Genomic DNA, 16,095 nt, shown 5'->3' on the forward strand with positions numbered 1-16,095 from the left:
GGGGAGTGGGTACTGCAGCACAGAAATCTGCGCTGTTTGGCCCACTCAGCATCCTTGGGGCTTCTGATCTCAAATGCTCAGTGAGGGTTGTGGGGCTCCTTCATTCCGCAGCTGGGCTCTGATGCCTCCCCTGGGGTCCAGCCACTTGCCCTTGAGGTGCTTCCAGCCCAAGAAGCAGAAGGACAAGGAGGTGGTTCTCAACAATAAGACGTGGCAGGTGGGAGCTTAGTGGGATCTTAGACACACGCAGAGAAGTGGGTGAATGCTGGCCTGTGGGTGGGGGAAGGCTTCATGGAGGAGGAGCTGGCTGATTCAAAGGCCTGCAGGGGCACTGGTGGAAGGCAGGGAGGCAGGCAGGGGACAAGGAAGGGGACAGCTGTTGTGACCTACCCCCTGCCGCCTCCCCCCGCCCCCCCCCCCCCGCTCCCTGGGCAGAGAGAGGCATGAGGCCATGCAGGCTGCAGGGGTGCCACAAGGCCTTAAGGGGTGTCCCTGTCCAGCTGGGCCCCCTGCCCAGTCCTTATCTTCTTACTTCAAAATCCTCCGTCCTACCCCATCATCAGAAAGTTTCACTCTGATCTTTGCTCGAATGCTTCTCCATACTCCTCCCATAATTTGTTAAATTTTGCAGGCTTTTGGGCCACTGTCTAGACTTCTTAAAACTTTCAGAGTTTGAAATAAACAAACAAGTAAGTAAGCCCAAAAGGCCACAATTTTGTTTTTTTTTTACTTAGTGGACCGAGAAAATAAATGATTCTAAGCACACATACAAATCTTTTTAGGCAGTGATGCATCTTGAATGTTCTACAGTAGGAGTTGGTGAACTTCCTGCAAAAGGCTAGACAGTAAATCTTTTAGACTCTGCAGCTATCTGGTCTCTGCCACAACCTCACAATTTCGTCCTGGTCATGCAAAAACTGCCGTGGGTGATATGTAGGTGAGGGAGGAATGCCTGGGTTTCAATCACACTTTATTTATGGACTGAAATTTGAATTTCATATCATTTTCATGCACCAGCCACCAAATTATATTCTTCTTTTGATTTTCCAGGTGTTTAAGAACGTGAAAACCCAGTCTTTCCTTGCAGGCTGTATAAAAATAGGCGGCTAACTGCTCTCTGTAGTTTTCTGACTCCTGTTCTATACTATAGGACGGTTCATCTTAAAAAAAAATAGACAAAAAGTTAGAGAGGCATATACATCTTGTGATGTGTGTGTTAGTTACCTGTTGCTGCCACAGAATGCTCTAAAACTTGGTCACTTGAAACAGACAATCTTGCTAAGCCTCGTGATCCTGTGAGTTGGCAGTGCTCAGTCTGGAGGTGATTCTGCTCCAAGTGATGTTCGTTTGGGCTGCAGCCACCTGGGGACTCGACTGGGCTGGAACATCCCAGTGGCTCATCATGTGACGGGCAGCTGATGTTGGATGTTGGCTGGGACTTTAGCTGGGGCTCTCAACCAGACTGCCTGAATGTGGCTTCTCTACCTGCTTTGGAGCACGACAGCTAGATTCAGAGAAAGGGTGTTGTGAGAGAGAGAAAGCCGTAGTGGCCAGTCCTCTTAAAGGCTGGGACCAGAACTGGCACAGTGTCCCTGCCGTGGCATTCTATGGGTTAAGCCATCACAAGGCCAGCTTTGACTCAAGGGGAGAGGAAACATCTTTTGAAGGGAGTGATAATCTGCAGCCATCTTAATCCACCATATCACCTGTCAAGGTCAACAGGTGGATGGATGAACGGGTGTGGATCTCATGTGGTTGCCGGAGGCTCGAATGCTCACGGACTGCACACAAGCACCGCCGCCAGCCGGTCGGGGGCATGTGCGCCCGGCCAGCTGGTGGTGAGCGCTTACTGTGAGCCTACGATGGGCTCATTGACAGTATGATGTTGTATCTCTTAATAGCATAATATGTGAAGGGAAAACTGTTGTTTTTCCAGTTTCACTGATGAGAAAACAGAGGCTTCGAGAATTCCATCTGGAAGGTGCTAACTTGCAGTGTCTGTGGGACACCCCATGAGGGCACCCAGGTGGTAGGGGGTGTGGGGGTCTGGGGCTCAGAGGGAGATTAGAGCTGGAGGGGGGAACAGAATGGTTTATGTGATGAGAAGTGACTTGTCCAAGATCACCCCTGGCATCACAAGGGCTGTTGTGGCAGGAACTGGGGCTCCCAACTCAAGATCCTGTGCCAGGAGGGGCTCGCTGGACATCATTTGCTGGACTCAGCGGAGAGAGTCTAACTTGCATGGTGGCTCAGACAAACAGAACAGGCAAAGGTTTCCTCTCAGAGCGATGGTGAAGGTTAAACAAGAAAAAAGTCACCACCACCATCATTCAGGAGTGTGTGGAGCTGGACAGATGTGAACTACTCACTTGGCATTCCAAGCTGCAGTCTTCTCATCTATAAAATGGGCCCACGTGTTGTGAGGAGTGAGATAATGTATGTATTGCACATAGCACAGAGCAGCCCCTCCACACCCTGAGCTGGTGGAGGACAAAGCTCTGTCCCTTTACTAGGTCCCCAGCCCAAAGCCCCACAGAAAGTAGAGCTCAACTTATGTTGAATGAATAAATGAATGAGTCCTTGAGCCCCTGCAGCTCCTAGAAGAATACAGAGGAGGACGGCGTGTACTCAGAGGAGGGGCTGGCACTGGGAAAGCTTCCTGAGGACTCCTGTCTGCCTCTTGGGAGGATTGGAGGTCTCTGGGGTCAGGGAGAACCAGAGCCCACCCCACCTGCTGGCTAGAAGTCCCTGGGAAGAGGAATGATGAGGGACAGATGCAGTTGTAGGCTAGAAAGCGGGGAAAGCCCCAATTTGTAGCATCTGCCAATTCCCATGGTGTCAATACTCTCACTGTGGCTGATTTTGAGGCATCATCATGACATCAGCTGGCCTGCAACTTACTGAGAAATTAGCAGTCTGCTCTGGGAGCTGGCATCGACGGGTCCAGCACCACTGGGTGAGTTTTTGCCCTGCTCCTCCCATTCCAAGAGCAGGGTAGAACAGAGTGGGAGAGTACGGACATCCAGTGGGGGTTTGTATAATGGGAGAGGTGGGCTGGCGACCTTAAGGAGAAAGGACCCTGATGCAGTCATCACCTGAAACTCAGGAAGGTTGGCTGGTTGCTTTATTTATTTATCTCTGCCCTGGATCCAAAATAGAATCAAGGCATTTTATAGCAATGAAGACACTGCAGTAAGATGGAATGATTAAATAAGGATTTGGGGGCTGATGAAAGTTACTGTTCAGGAGGAACAGAGCAAGGCCGAGGTGAGGTGAAGACCCCAAATCAGTGCCACAAGGTACTGAACTTCCTCTGATCCCCTGGGCTGCCTCCCCTCCCTGTGACCTTAATATGCACTTAGCTTTCTGTGCCAGACTGATGGCTAGGAGGTGAGAGGGGCTGGTGGGAGCCTAGAGGGGGACATGGGCTGGGAAGAGATGGCTGAGGGACATGACCCTTATCTTTAAGCTTCTGTGGGGAATTCTTGGACAGCAGGAATATACAGAGTCCAGAGGGCAGAAGTCAGTCCAACACGGACTTCCATCCAAGAAAGAGTGTCTTAGTGCTATTCATGGAGGAGCCTTGCTACCTGGAGAGGTAGTGAGATGCTTGTCAGGGGAAGTGTGTAAGCAGATGCTGGACAACCACTGATCTGAGGCTTTCCAAGCACTTGGCTTGAGGTCCTATAAGTGCAGGCTGTTCACCAGTCAGCTCAAGGCAATGTTTAAGAATGTGGTTCAGGGTCCATGTCCCAGGACAGCAACTTCCTAGTCACATAGTCAAATGTCTTAACCTCTCTGTGCCTGGGTTTCCCTGTCTCCTCACCTCCACTCCATGTCCACGCCGTCCAGGGAGCATCATAGAACTGGATTCAGGGCGGAAATGTTCCTGGTCTCCTAAGATTCCCAATGCAAGCTGAGATGGACCAGAGTAGGTGCTTTCATGGTAGTAAAAAGCAGCAGTGCTCTGGGGCTGCACCTTTAGGACTGTGTGCCTCGCCTTGCTCTCTCAGCTCCTGCCTGTGCTTCTCTGCTGATGGGAGGGGGGTCCTGGAGGCAGGCCCTGCTTCTAACCCCTCAGTCCCCCAGATCCCAACACAGGCCTGCACATAGTGATTGTTAAATAAATGGATGAGAGGATGGATGGATGGGTAAATGGATGGATGGATGAATAATTGGATGGATAAATGGATGGGAGAGTAGATGGATAGATGGATAGAGAGATGGATAGATAAATAGAGGAATAAATGGATGGATGGATGGATAATTGGATGGGTGAATGGGTGGGTGAGTGGATGGATGGATGGGTGGATGAAGGAAGGGAGGGAGGGATAGTACATGGCCCTTTAATGCATCTGCTGAGCATCTTCAACTCCTTTATTTTGTTTCATCCTCACAACTCTGTTCTAAAGACAGGACTAGAACTATTAATCCCATCTACAGAATTAAATACTGAATAAAAAACTGGTAAAGCGACTTTCTCCATGTCCCGCAGGGAGGAAGTGATGGAGGCACGTGTCAAGATTAGTCTCTTGACACTTTGTTCTAGTGCCTTTTCTCATAAGCTCCATTCGTTCCCTCATTCATTCATTTATTCAGGCCGTCATTGTCACTGGGTGTCTTTCATTCAAGCAGAAGCTGGCTGAAGCCCATCTGGGGACCTGGGCTGAGGGAGACCTACATGTTCCCTGGTTTCGAGGAGCTCCTAGGGCAGCGGCCCATAAACAGTTTGAAGGGATGGGGCAGAGTCCTGGGCCGAGCCCTGGGGGCACCAGAAATGCTAGGAGGCGGGCGCCGGGTCAGCATTTCGAGGTGAGGCTGGGCTGGACGTGGAAGGAGGTGCCGGAGCTGGCCAGGCAGAGAAAGGCTGTTGATTCCAGGCTCAGGTGTGTGGGACCCCAGACCAGGGCAGCTCGGCTGCTCTCTGGGACAAGCCAGGCATCCTGGGCAGCTGAAGAGGGGGATGAGCGGTGCAGGGGCAGGGCGAGGCCAGGGGTGCAGGCAGGGGTGAGTCTGCAGGGCTTTGCACTCCAGGCTGCGGAGTTGGGACCTTGTCTGAGGCAGTGAGGAGATGCTGAAGGGTGGGAGTGTGAGGAAAGGTGCTGGCCTTCACCCAGGCCACATCTCGGCCCCTCCCCGCCCCCCAGGTTCCCCCTCTGCACCATGCCACCCCCGGATGGCCGTGACCTTGGCCAGGCCTGGGCCCCAGAGCCACCCGCCTTGGGCAGCAGGAAAGCTAGGCCGCCAGAGGCCCACCCACGACTGCCCACCTGGGAGCACGGCCCTGGCCGCCAAGGGGCTGCCAGGCGCTCTGGGAGACCCCAGGGCTGGGGCTGGGAGGCACAGTGCCTCCGAAGCAGCCTCCACGGGCGAGGCCGCGACGCCAGGTGCGCCACGCACTCATTAGGCCCCGGTGCGCGGCCCGGGCTCTCCGTGTCTTTCTGAGAATCCCCGCAGAAGAAAGGAATCAAAGGCTGGGGATTGAAAAACAAGGAAGAGGAGATAATAAAACAAGATTTCTATCCAAATAATTTCCTCTAATTGCTGGTAAGAGACATTAATTTTCCTTTTGAAGCTCCCTGCAGCCCCGGGCGCCTCGGGACGTGCCAAGGTGGCAGCTCGTCTAGCCGGATTATCTCAGCGCCCGCCCGCAGGCCTGGCACGGGGCCCACCGCGGGGGCGGGCTGGTGCTGCTCAGCTCGGGGTGGGGGGCCCCGGGGGGGAGGGGGGGGAGCCCCTGATCTGGCAGCTGAAGAACGAGGGTCCTGCAGGGCTCGGTGTCTCAGGCAGGCCCCCTGGATGGACACGAGAGCATAGGGACCCCAAGGCTTCAGCCGATCTTCTTTGCTGTGGACCCACCGAGCCTCTGGACAGCAGGGTATCAGGGGCTGGAGGCCTGATACACTGCCTCTTCCCCTCTCCTGCCCCTGACCGTGGCCCCCACAGAGGACAGGGGAGGTCAGCCAGGGGGAAGCCAGGGTGACAGACGCCCAAGTGAGCGGCTGCCTGTCCACAGCTCCTCACACCTCCCCTGGAGGAAGGAGACCTTGTTATCACACCCATTTGACAGAAGAGGACACTGAGGTTCCAGGTCTGAGGTGGATCCCACTGCAAGAGGGAGGCTGAATAGAGTTTCTGTCCCCAAGTCCAGGGCTCCTTCCATCACACACCGGGCCTCAGATAGCTGTGGGCAGAAGTGCAGGGGACAATCCAGATCCTTTAGCAGTGTATTCAAGCCCGTCCTAATTGGTCTCCAGCTTTCTCATCCGCTCTCTCTTCGAACTGTCCCTTCTCCTGTTCCCTCTGTCAGCTGGGCTCGAGGCTTCCTCTGGGTTCCCCCAGTGCCAGGCTTTCTCTCCCAGAGACATACAGAAGTTTCCCTCAGCCCTCACTGTCTGGCACTCTTTCCCTCCTGGGAGCATCTCGGGGTCTGGGCTGTGTCTGAGCGCCTTCCTCGCCCCACGCCCAGCCCAGGACCCATGTCCAGGCGCTGGATGGAAAGCAGGCCCCGGGCTGCCTGCAATGGTGTGGAGTGTTTCAGCGGGTGGCAGATCTCATGTTGTTTTTCACCCTAAGAGATTTTTCCTTCCCTTTTGATCCCTTGCAATTTATGAAAAATAGAACGCATGTGGTCCTGATTAATTTCTACAAAATCACGGAAATGTTGACTTTTTAAGAGAGTCATTTTATGTGAAGTCTCCTTTGAGATTCTCTCAAGACTTCCTTTGCCAGGGAAGTTGAGTTTGAGGAAGAGAAGGGTCACCCTGCCACCCCCACCTTCCATCGACACAAGAAGTGGCCGTGTCCTAAAGGCTGGCCATGGTGGGCAGGGGTCCTGGGGTGACCCCACCTCACTCACACTCCTCCTCTGCTCTTCGTGGCCCTCAGGGTGAAGTCCAGGCCCACCCCCTTGGCTGGGCATTCAAGGTCTGCACAACCCAGCCCTCCTGTCCTCTCCGGCACCCGCTCCTCCCTCAGGAACCCTCATAGCCAGCCTCACTGAATGTCCACTTACTCCCAGAACATTCCATCTGGTTCCTCTCTCTTTCCCTTCTCACATACAGTTCCCTCTGCTGGGAATAGTCTTCCCCTGACTTTTCCCGCCTGATAAACTTCTACTCATCCTTCAAAACCCAGGCCCAGTGTCTCTCATCTGTTCAGTGTTGGCTGCCTCGCCCCAGCAGCCCCCGTGCTTACCCCAGCATTCTAAGAATTGAGTCCTCGCTTGAGCAAAGAGGCCCAGACACACTGCCTTTGGCCGGCCTCTCAGGGTCACTGACCCAGGCACGCAAAGATGAAAGACTGATGTGTCATGGTAGAAAGTAATAAAAGGGGGCAGGCAAACCCTCCCCCAAATGAAAGCCAGGCGCAGTGTTTATTTTTGGTGTTTTATGGGGTGGTTTTGAGGATGGGAGATGGAAAAGAGAATTCCACCAGGAACAAACAGCAGATTTCACCCTTGGGCTGGGAGGAAGGAGAAAGGAGAAATGGCCCGTCTGGTCCAGTGCTGACCAATGGACCCTACCTGGATTCCAGAGGAGCTGAGTTTCTGCCTCAGCCCAGAGCTGGTCACAGGCAGGACTTTAGAGCCCAGCAGAGGGTCCCCCTGGCTCCCACCCCTACCTCCACCCTGAATCCCCTTTCCCAGTGCTCCCCTAAGTACTACAATCCCGGGAAATAGGAACTATTGCCTCCACCCTGCAGACGAACATATGGAAGCCCAGAACAGGGGCTTGGCTGAAATCTCTAGAACAACATCGGCGTCCGACCCCAGACCCTGTGAAGTTTTCCCTGCTCCTTGTGTTGTCGGCTTGTTGAAAACAACCCACAGAAGCACCAGCCCAGGAGAGAGGAGAGGCGAGGAGCAGCTCCAGCCCGCTTTTCAAAACTTACATGTTGTTAAAACCCCATTGGGCTTGTGTAAACCATGATGTGCGGGCGGCTGCTGTTCAGGACAGCACAGAGGCGGCCCCAAATGGGCCAGACGCCTGGGTCCCTCCGGATAGCAGCAGGATGTGTGCAGGGCATGAGGGCAGCCAGACGCTCCACCTGCAGCATAGCGGCTGCCGGTAGGGGCCTCCAGGGTGACAGGGGAGAAGGCAGAGGTAGGGCCTGATTTACAAGCACCGGGGAAGAAAATGCGGCCAGGATTTATGGGGGCTCAAGTGACTCGTTGGAGCCGAGTTTATTATCCATCATGTGCATCTGAATGAGTATTTATGGCTTTCCAAATGATCCTGTCTCGCTGAAAATTATGTCCAAAGAATATCAACAGCAGTTTATCTGCATTGAGAAGGGCTGATCCAGAGTGGAGTTCAAGGCCTCTCAGAGTCGTCCAGGCAGGCTGGGGGCTGGACTCACTGGTGGGTGCACAGGTTTGAGAAGCAGACACGGGCCAGTGGATACTCTGAGCCAGTGTGCAGGGAGGTGCTCATTCTCACAGGGCCTGAGGGAGGGCGACAATACCAGCTCTGTCACTTTGCTGCTGGGTGACCCTGGGCAAGCTTTTTAACCTCTCTGAGCCTCAGTTTCCTCACCAAGAAAATGGAAGTTAAACGATGGCTACCCCAGACAACAAACTAGGAGGTATACAAGATACTGCACGTAAAGTACCCAGGTTCTCTGATCAGAAAGAAATATTTTCTCAGAGTTTTAGGTGCATATGGGACGGCTGCCACCCCAGGAAAACAGGTTCATAACTGGGATTTGTCTCCGGACAGAGATAGTTAAGAGCGGAAGAAAAAACTGGGATCCCCACCCCCCCAACACACACACTCAGTCCCTTGAGATGCCCTATTCCTGGTTCTCCTGCCAGAAAGGCAGGGTTTTTCTCTGAGCTTATTCTGTTTTCATTCACTTCGTGGTTCTGGGATTTGGGTTGCGCTAGAGTTTAACCCAGGAGATGTGGAGAAAAACAAACGGACAAACCGGAAAACTCGTAGCTATTTCCACCATTCTTTGCGTTTGGATTTTCCTCCCCAGTCTACTGTGTATGATTTACTTTCCAGAGTCCTCAGATAGTTGCTTTATGTATTTTGTCCAAACTGCTAAACTGTTATCAGCTGGAGAGGTAGGGCGGACTGCGCTTACAGTATCTTAGCTGGATGTGGAAGTCTTACAATTGGATTTTGTGTAATACATTCAATGACCTTGCTAAACTCACTTATTAATGCTAAGAAGTTATTCACAATGAAAAAAATTCGATGAAGTATCTCTTCATCTGTGAATAGCAGTGATTTGCTTCTTCTAAACTTTATATCATTTTCTTGCCTTACTATAGAGGTTGGCAAACTTTTTCTTTAAGGGCCAGAGTGTACGTATTTTAATCTTCGCTGGCCACATGGTTTCTGGTGCAACGACTCAGCTCTTCAATTGTACTGTGAAAGCAGCTGTAGATAATATACAAATGAATGAGCGTGGCTGTGCTCCAGTAAAATTTTCTGTACACAAACAGGTGGGAGGAAGCACTTCCGGAACAACAGAGTAAGGACTTCCAAAAATATGCTTCTCCATAAAAGCAATGAAAATCTGGCAAAAATGGTCAAAAATCAACTTTTTGATGACTCTGGAAATTAACCAAAGGCTTTAAACCCTTGAGGAGTGTTTTTTTTTGTTTTTTTGTTTTTTTTTTTGTGAAGTTTTACCTTGCCTCATTCCCATTTCCCTCTCCACAGCTCCACTGTAGGTCTGAAAAGCAATAACCTCACAACGCGGGTGGCTGTGAGAACCAGTAGCCCGGCAACGACTAGAAGGGCAAAAACAGATATGGAGCGTCCTCAAAAGCCCTGTCCCCAGAGAACTGTCGCTATCTGACCTGTCTGGCATCTCCCTGAAAAGCTGCATTCTCAGAGTTTACCTTTATTTGACCTCAGTCTTTGCTCAGTGTGCCCAAGCTCCACGGCATTTGTCATAAACAATCAGCTGCAATTGTTTAATTTTGTAAACTGCCTGAAGTGATGATACCAGTTAGGGCTAAAGAGAGGCTAAATAACATCTTAAAGGAAAAAAAACTGGGGAATAAGATGTCCATAGGGGGCTCTGAAAAGCTCCAACATATTCTTGGGATGCTAGATGGCTGCATACATGTGTGCAGATGTGCACTTGCCCAGGAAAGACCCAGGATGGAGCTAATCTCTCACCTCTGGCTGACCTTGAGGCTCTGCACAAACAGGAAGTGAAGGCTAAGGCAGAGTTGTAAACTGCTGGCTAGAACTTTGAAGGTATGGCCCACCACTCACACAGAACCCCTCAACGAAAGTTGGGAGAATTATTGATTTAAAGGATTTAAGTAAATTTATCTCCAGTCAGTAACTGACCACTAAGCTAACAGAGTAGAAACCTTAGTGGCCAAATACAACAAAGAACACAAATTTTGCAGAATTAGTCCAGGAAAGTCACTAAAGAAACAATAACAACAAGTAGCAGTAACAACAAAGCCTTGGGGAGTGGGGGTGGGGGCGGGGTGGAGATCTGATTTCCAGATTTGCCACATTTTATTATTTTAAATGTCTGGTTTTCAAAAAAAAAATTTTTGTAAGACATGCAGAGAAACAAGAAAGTATGGCCCATTCACAGGAAACTGTCCCTGAGAAAGTTTGAACACTGGACTCACTAGACAAAGACTTTAAATACATTCTTATAAGTGTGTAGGAAGAACTAAAGAAAACCAGGTCTAAAGATTTAAAACAGCACTCAGAAGTTTGGGTATATCATATTTTCATCTTTATTCATCTCAGAGTATTTTCTAATTTCCTTGTGACTTCTTCTTTGACCTGTTAGTTATTTAGGAGTGTATTTAGTTTCCATATTTTTGCAAATATCCTTCTGCTGTTGATTTCTAATTTCATTCTGTTGAGACCAGAGGACACACGCTGTATGACTTCAATTCTTTTAAGTTTAGTGTCTTGTTTTATGGACCATCATATGGTTCATACTGCAGAATGTTTCACGTGCATTTGAGAAGAATATATATTCTGATGTTGGCTGGAGGGCCCTGTACATGTCTGTCTAGGTTCAGCTGCAATTGTTTAATTTTTGCAGAAACTGACAGGCCGATCCTAAATTTCATGTGGAAATTCAAAGAACCCAGAACAGTCACGACAGTCTTGGAAAAGAAGAACAAAGTTGAAGGGCTCACACCTGCCAATTTCAAAACTTACTACTAAGACTTACTTGAGACTGTAAGAACAGACGTACAAATCAATGAAATAGAATTGAGAGTCCAGATACAAACATTTACATTCATGGTCAGTTGATTTTTAATAAGTGTGCTGAGTCAGCAGTGGGATTACCCTGATGATACAATGAGACCAAGACCGCAGGGAGCAGTCTTCCGGCAGAGCTGCTCTGTAGCTTTTTCCTGGTTTTAGCTGTGTTTGTGGCCATCTTGCTGCCTGACTACTTTCTCAGTCCTGATCTCCGCTGTTTCTGCTTTTCGAAGCTCTCCAATGTTCTCCCAATGAATTCCTTTTCTTTGCCCAGCCAGCCAGAGTGGGTTTCGATTGTCAACTGCTAAGAACCCCAATGGGTCCACTATTTTCCACTTCACACTGTATTACAGACATCTTCTCATGCTATTAATTATTATTCAAAGTATTATTTTAAAGGCTGCACAATATGTCATCATATTTATGTACCATAATTTATTTAGCCATACCCTAGTGTTTGGGTAAATTATAATTTTCTGCTAACTACTTAGAACAAATATTATTGTATTTACATTTTAGCTTCAATCTTGACCACTCCCCTAGGATGTCTTAAGAATTAGAGTATCATGTTAATGGAATGAACATTTTAAAAGTTCTTGTGGCATAAGACCAAATTTTTTCCAGTTATTTTATACCAATTTGTACTCTCACAGGTAAGAATGCTCAATTTCACTCCATTCAACAAGATTAGGTATTATCATTTTAAACAATCTTTGATAATCTGATAGGGGAAAATTTCATTGGTGTTTTACTGGGCATTTCTTTGATTACCAATGAAGGTGAATATTAAAAAATTTTAAAAATTGCCTATTTTTATTTCTTCTTTTGTACATTTCTTTTAAAACCATTTTTGTATTGGAATGTTCATTTTTATTGATTTGTAATTGCTTTTTATATATTACAGGTGTTAACCCTTTGTCATATTTGTTGCAACTATTTTTTTCCTTATTTGCAGTTCCCCAATAAATTTAATTAAGTGATTCTTTAAAACATAAAGAGATTTAAATTTTTATATATTACATTCTATCTCTATCTTATTCTTTGTTATGTTTTCCACAGCTTTTACATTTAGAAGTCTTTAGCCACCCCAAGATCAAATATTTGTCTGTAGTTTTTTTTTTTCTAGTTTTTTCTAAATTCCATCTTTACATCTAATTCTTTAAATCCTCTGGAATTTATACTGAAGTATGGTGTGAAGGAAAGAGCTAATTTTATTTCTTTCCAAATAGTTAAGCAAATGTCCCGGCACCATTTATTGAATAATCTGTTCTTTCCCCACAGATTTGCAGTGCCACCTCAGTAAGCTGAGATGAGGTGATCACCATGGCAACAGGGCTGCATTAAAAGCATTTGCTCTCACCAAGTGGAGGGCTGGTGACCAGCAGGGCTCAGCCTGGCCTCGCTGCACATCTTCCCTAATTAAGATGCACCTTTTGGTTTTGTCTTTTCTAAAAATTCTCCTTTTATAGCCATGATGCAGAAGGAAAATGAAAGCTAAGGTCCTCTTATGCTTAATCTGTTATAAACTGGGGCCTGCAGGGTGGTGGGAGCACGAGGGGGTGGGGGGTGGGCAATGGGATGAGAAAGTAGACAGTTATTTGCTCCTGTGACATCCTGAGAACCCACAGGGATGTCATCAAGGTCCTTGAATAGCTGGCGGATGTGGCTGGGATGGTCATATTCAAGAATACAGCTCTGATGTAGAAACAAGGCAGAGATGGTGCTGTTGGCCCAGAGGAGACCAGCGTGGGGCCCTGAGCATCCCTTCCCCTCCCAGGATGGCAGCTTCCACCAACAGGCAGCAAAGCCCACACTTCCTGCTCTCCGGGGCCTCTGGCCTTAGGTCTTCAGAGTCCTCTTTCCTTATCAGATATCTGTGTCCAGCCTGGAGGGGACGAGACGCGGGCCTGAGCTCATCTGGCGAGAAGGAGGATTCCTCTGGGGAGGTCCCAGAGTCTGAGCGCTGGCAGGGAGACACTGAAGATGCTTATAACCACTCTGAATTCTGGGTGACCGCAAAGCCACCTACTGTAAGAGGAGAGTGAGCATGAGATCACGATAAGCCATGGTGGGAAGATGCAGAAGCCACGATCAGGCAGAAGCCATGAGGCCAGAGACAGGACAACGGATCGCAGGGAGAGGAGGCATGGGCACACAGCAGGGCCGCGGGAATCAGCAACCTCCTCCCGCTGCAGAGGTCCCCGGACTGACTCAGATCCCACACTGTACCCTTGGTGAGTGTCCTGTCCTTGGGGTCCCCTGAGATCCCTGAAGCCTTGCAATAAGCCCATTACTCTTGGAGACACTCGGAATGGGTTCATCTCGCTTAACAACCAAAGCAGCCCGCATCCCAGTCAGCACAAGGGGCCCGGCCTGTGGTGCCTTCCACCTGGCACGGCTGCAGGCCGTGCTGGTGGCCCTGGGTCTCCAGCCTCACCCACCCTCCCCCCCTCCCCTTCTCCCTAAAGGCCTGCTAGAGCCCTGGTCCAGGTGTCTTTCCTCTCATGCCCTCCTCGACTGTTGACAAAGGACAGTCTGAAGGCCAGGCCAGCGAAGAGCCAGCACGTCTCCCTCTCCTCACACGTGGCAGGAACATGCTTCGGGTGCCAGCCCTGCCACCTGAGGTCAGAGCTTCCCACTAGAAGCCGGAAAGGGCAAGGAACAGATTCTCTCCTGGAGCCCTCCGAGGGAGCCCGACCTTGCCGACACCTTGACTTCACACTCCAGCCACTCAGCTCCTGGTAGCCAAGAGCCAGAATCTTGACTCCAATGATCATTTGAATCCCCTTCAAATGTTGTTTATGTGAATAAAAAAACCAGCTTCAACCCCAGGGCTCTGCAGGCAGGTTCTGTGATCCCCTTTTAAGGCGAGGACACTGAGGCCGGTTGTCACGGCCCATCTATGTGGGGGTGGGAGGGGACTGGGACGCGTGAGCCGGGCTGCCTCCTTTGGGGCACACTGGCTCATTCACCAGCCCCTGCCTGAAAAAGTATTTAATCTGCCTTTTACAATGCACCAATTGCCAGTTAATTAACTGACAATTGAATGTTATAGGTGGCATTAGAATTTATTAATAACATCGGAAATAAATCTCCCTGGAATTCAAGTAATTGAAAATCTCGTGAAATTCTTTTTTTATAATCCATAAAACAAGTCTGGAAGAGAGGTTTTCCAGAAAGCTCGGCGGTGGTTGGGATTGCAGGTGTGGGGTAGTCGGAATGGGGAGGGGGCTTCTGTTCTGACCAAGGCCTGTCTCGCATGCCTGCCTGGCCCACTGTCCACCACCTCGGTCACCGACTCAGGGTCTGGAAAGGACTCACTCTCCTTCGTGCATGTCCTGTGACCCACTGTGGTGATCAGAGCTGGGCACTGGGGACACACATGTGGCCCTGCCCACAGCAAGATCACAGCCTCATGACGTGTGCAGCAGGGCAGCACAGAGCTGCGAGGGTGTCTTTTTGATCCAGGGAGGTGAGGGCTTGGGCTGTGGGGCCCAGTGGCCCCTGGCCCACCTCTGGCTGGGGCCCAGAGGCAGTCAGGCAGTTCCTGCCCATGCAGCAGGAGACCAGCCCGTGTGTCCTTGGGACACCCCAAGTTCAGAACGAGAAGAATGTGTTCCCAAGTCCCCTTCCCACCCAGCCTGGAGTGGATCAACCTCACCCAGTGCATTCTGGGGAAGGAGATGCTCAGATGTAACCCCTGAACCCCTGGGGGTCAGGCGAGTGTCTGATTAATTTCCATCCTCAGCCTGATTCCCTACTTGTCCCAGGAAACAGGTCACACCATGCTCTCTGGAGTTCCAATCCCAAGGCAGTGCAGCAGGATATGTGGGGTCCAGTTGGGGGAACCCCAGCCTGGGCTGATCAGGGCTTCTAGCCCAATTCTGAGTCTGGACAGAGACAAGGCCAGGTGGTGCCTCTGTGCAGCCGGCAGCCAGGCGGACAGGGGCCCGGAGGACAGCGCCTGATCGCAGAGGCCAGGCTGGGGGTCGGGAACAGAGCAATCACAGCAGATTTGTGAGTAAGGGAGGATACTGCCAGGCTGGCATCTCAGAAAGATTGCTCTACCACCCGGATGGAGGGGAGAGGCCAGACTGACGGTGGAAACTGGCCACGGCCGCCCGTCCCCTCCAGGTCAGCTTCTCCCCGTCCAGCATTTAGGGTCCTTCAAGATCTGGTGCCAGGCAGCTGCTTCGGTCTCCTGTGGGAAGTGTGTCATCTGCCTCCAAACTTTGCTCACATCTGTCCCTCCTGGCAGTGTCCTTCGGTCTCTGGGTTGATGCAAACGCCACTCTTTCTTCCAGAACTGCTCGCTGGGAGGCGGTGCTGGGCAGCATCCGAGAGCGCAGCTTCCCTGACCCAGGACCTCCTCCGGGGCCACAACACCTGGTCTGTCTGACACACCGCAGGCTGGGCCTGTCCACCGAGCTCCCATCGGAAGTTGGTTCCCTCTTGTACCCCTTTTGCTCCCAGTGGCTCTGAGGTGGCCCTGGGAGCACCTGGACATCCAATCCTGGGGGGCTCACTCCAGACTCTGCTAGCCCCCCAGCCAGGCCTGCCCCAGCCAGTGCAGGATTCAGGGCCAGAGTACAAAGGGAGGCATCACATACATCTAAATGTTTAAAAGATAAACGTTGAGCTAATCGACTGTTAAATAAAAGATGCTCTATGCTCCTACTTTGACAAATATCCTTTGTAAGGACCTGGAAGGCCAGGTTGATTTCAGGTTGTGACCTTGCAGAGTTCTGCACTGAACCACGATGGCCCAGGGAGAGCCACGCCCTAGCCCTCTGGACCACTCCCCACCCTCCCTGCCACACAGCCAGCAGGGCTCAGCCAGCCTCCCCCTCGGCCGCTGCCACCTGACACCAGACCACAGTGGGGAGAG

This window comes from Camelus dromedarius, chromosome 24 (assembly GCF_036321535.1).
Source record: "Camelus dromedarius isolate mCamDro1 chromosome 24, mCamDro1.pat, whole genome shotgun sequence".
Classification (NCBI taxonomy): domain Eukaryota; kingdom Metazoa; phylum Chordata; class Mammalia; order Artiodactyla; family Camelidae; genus Camelus; species Camelus dromedarius.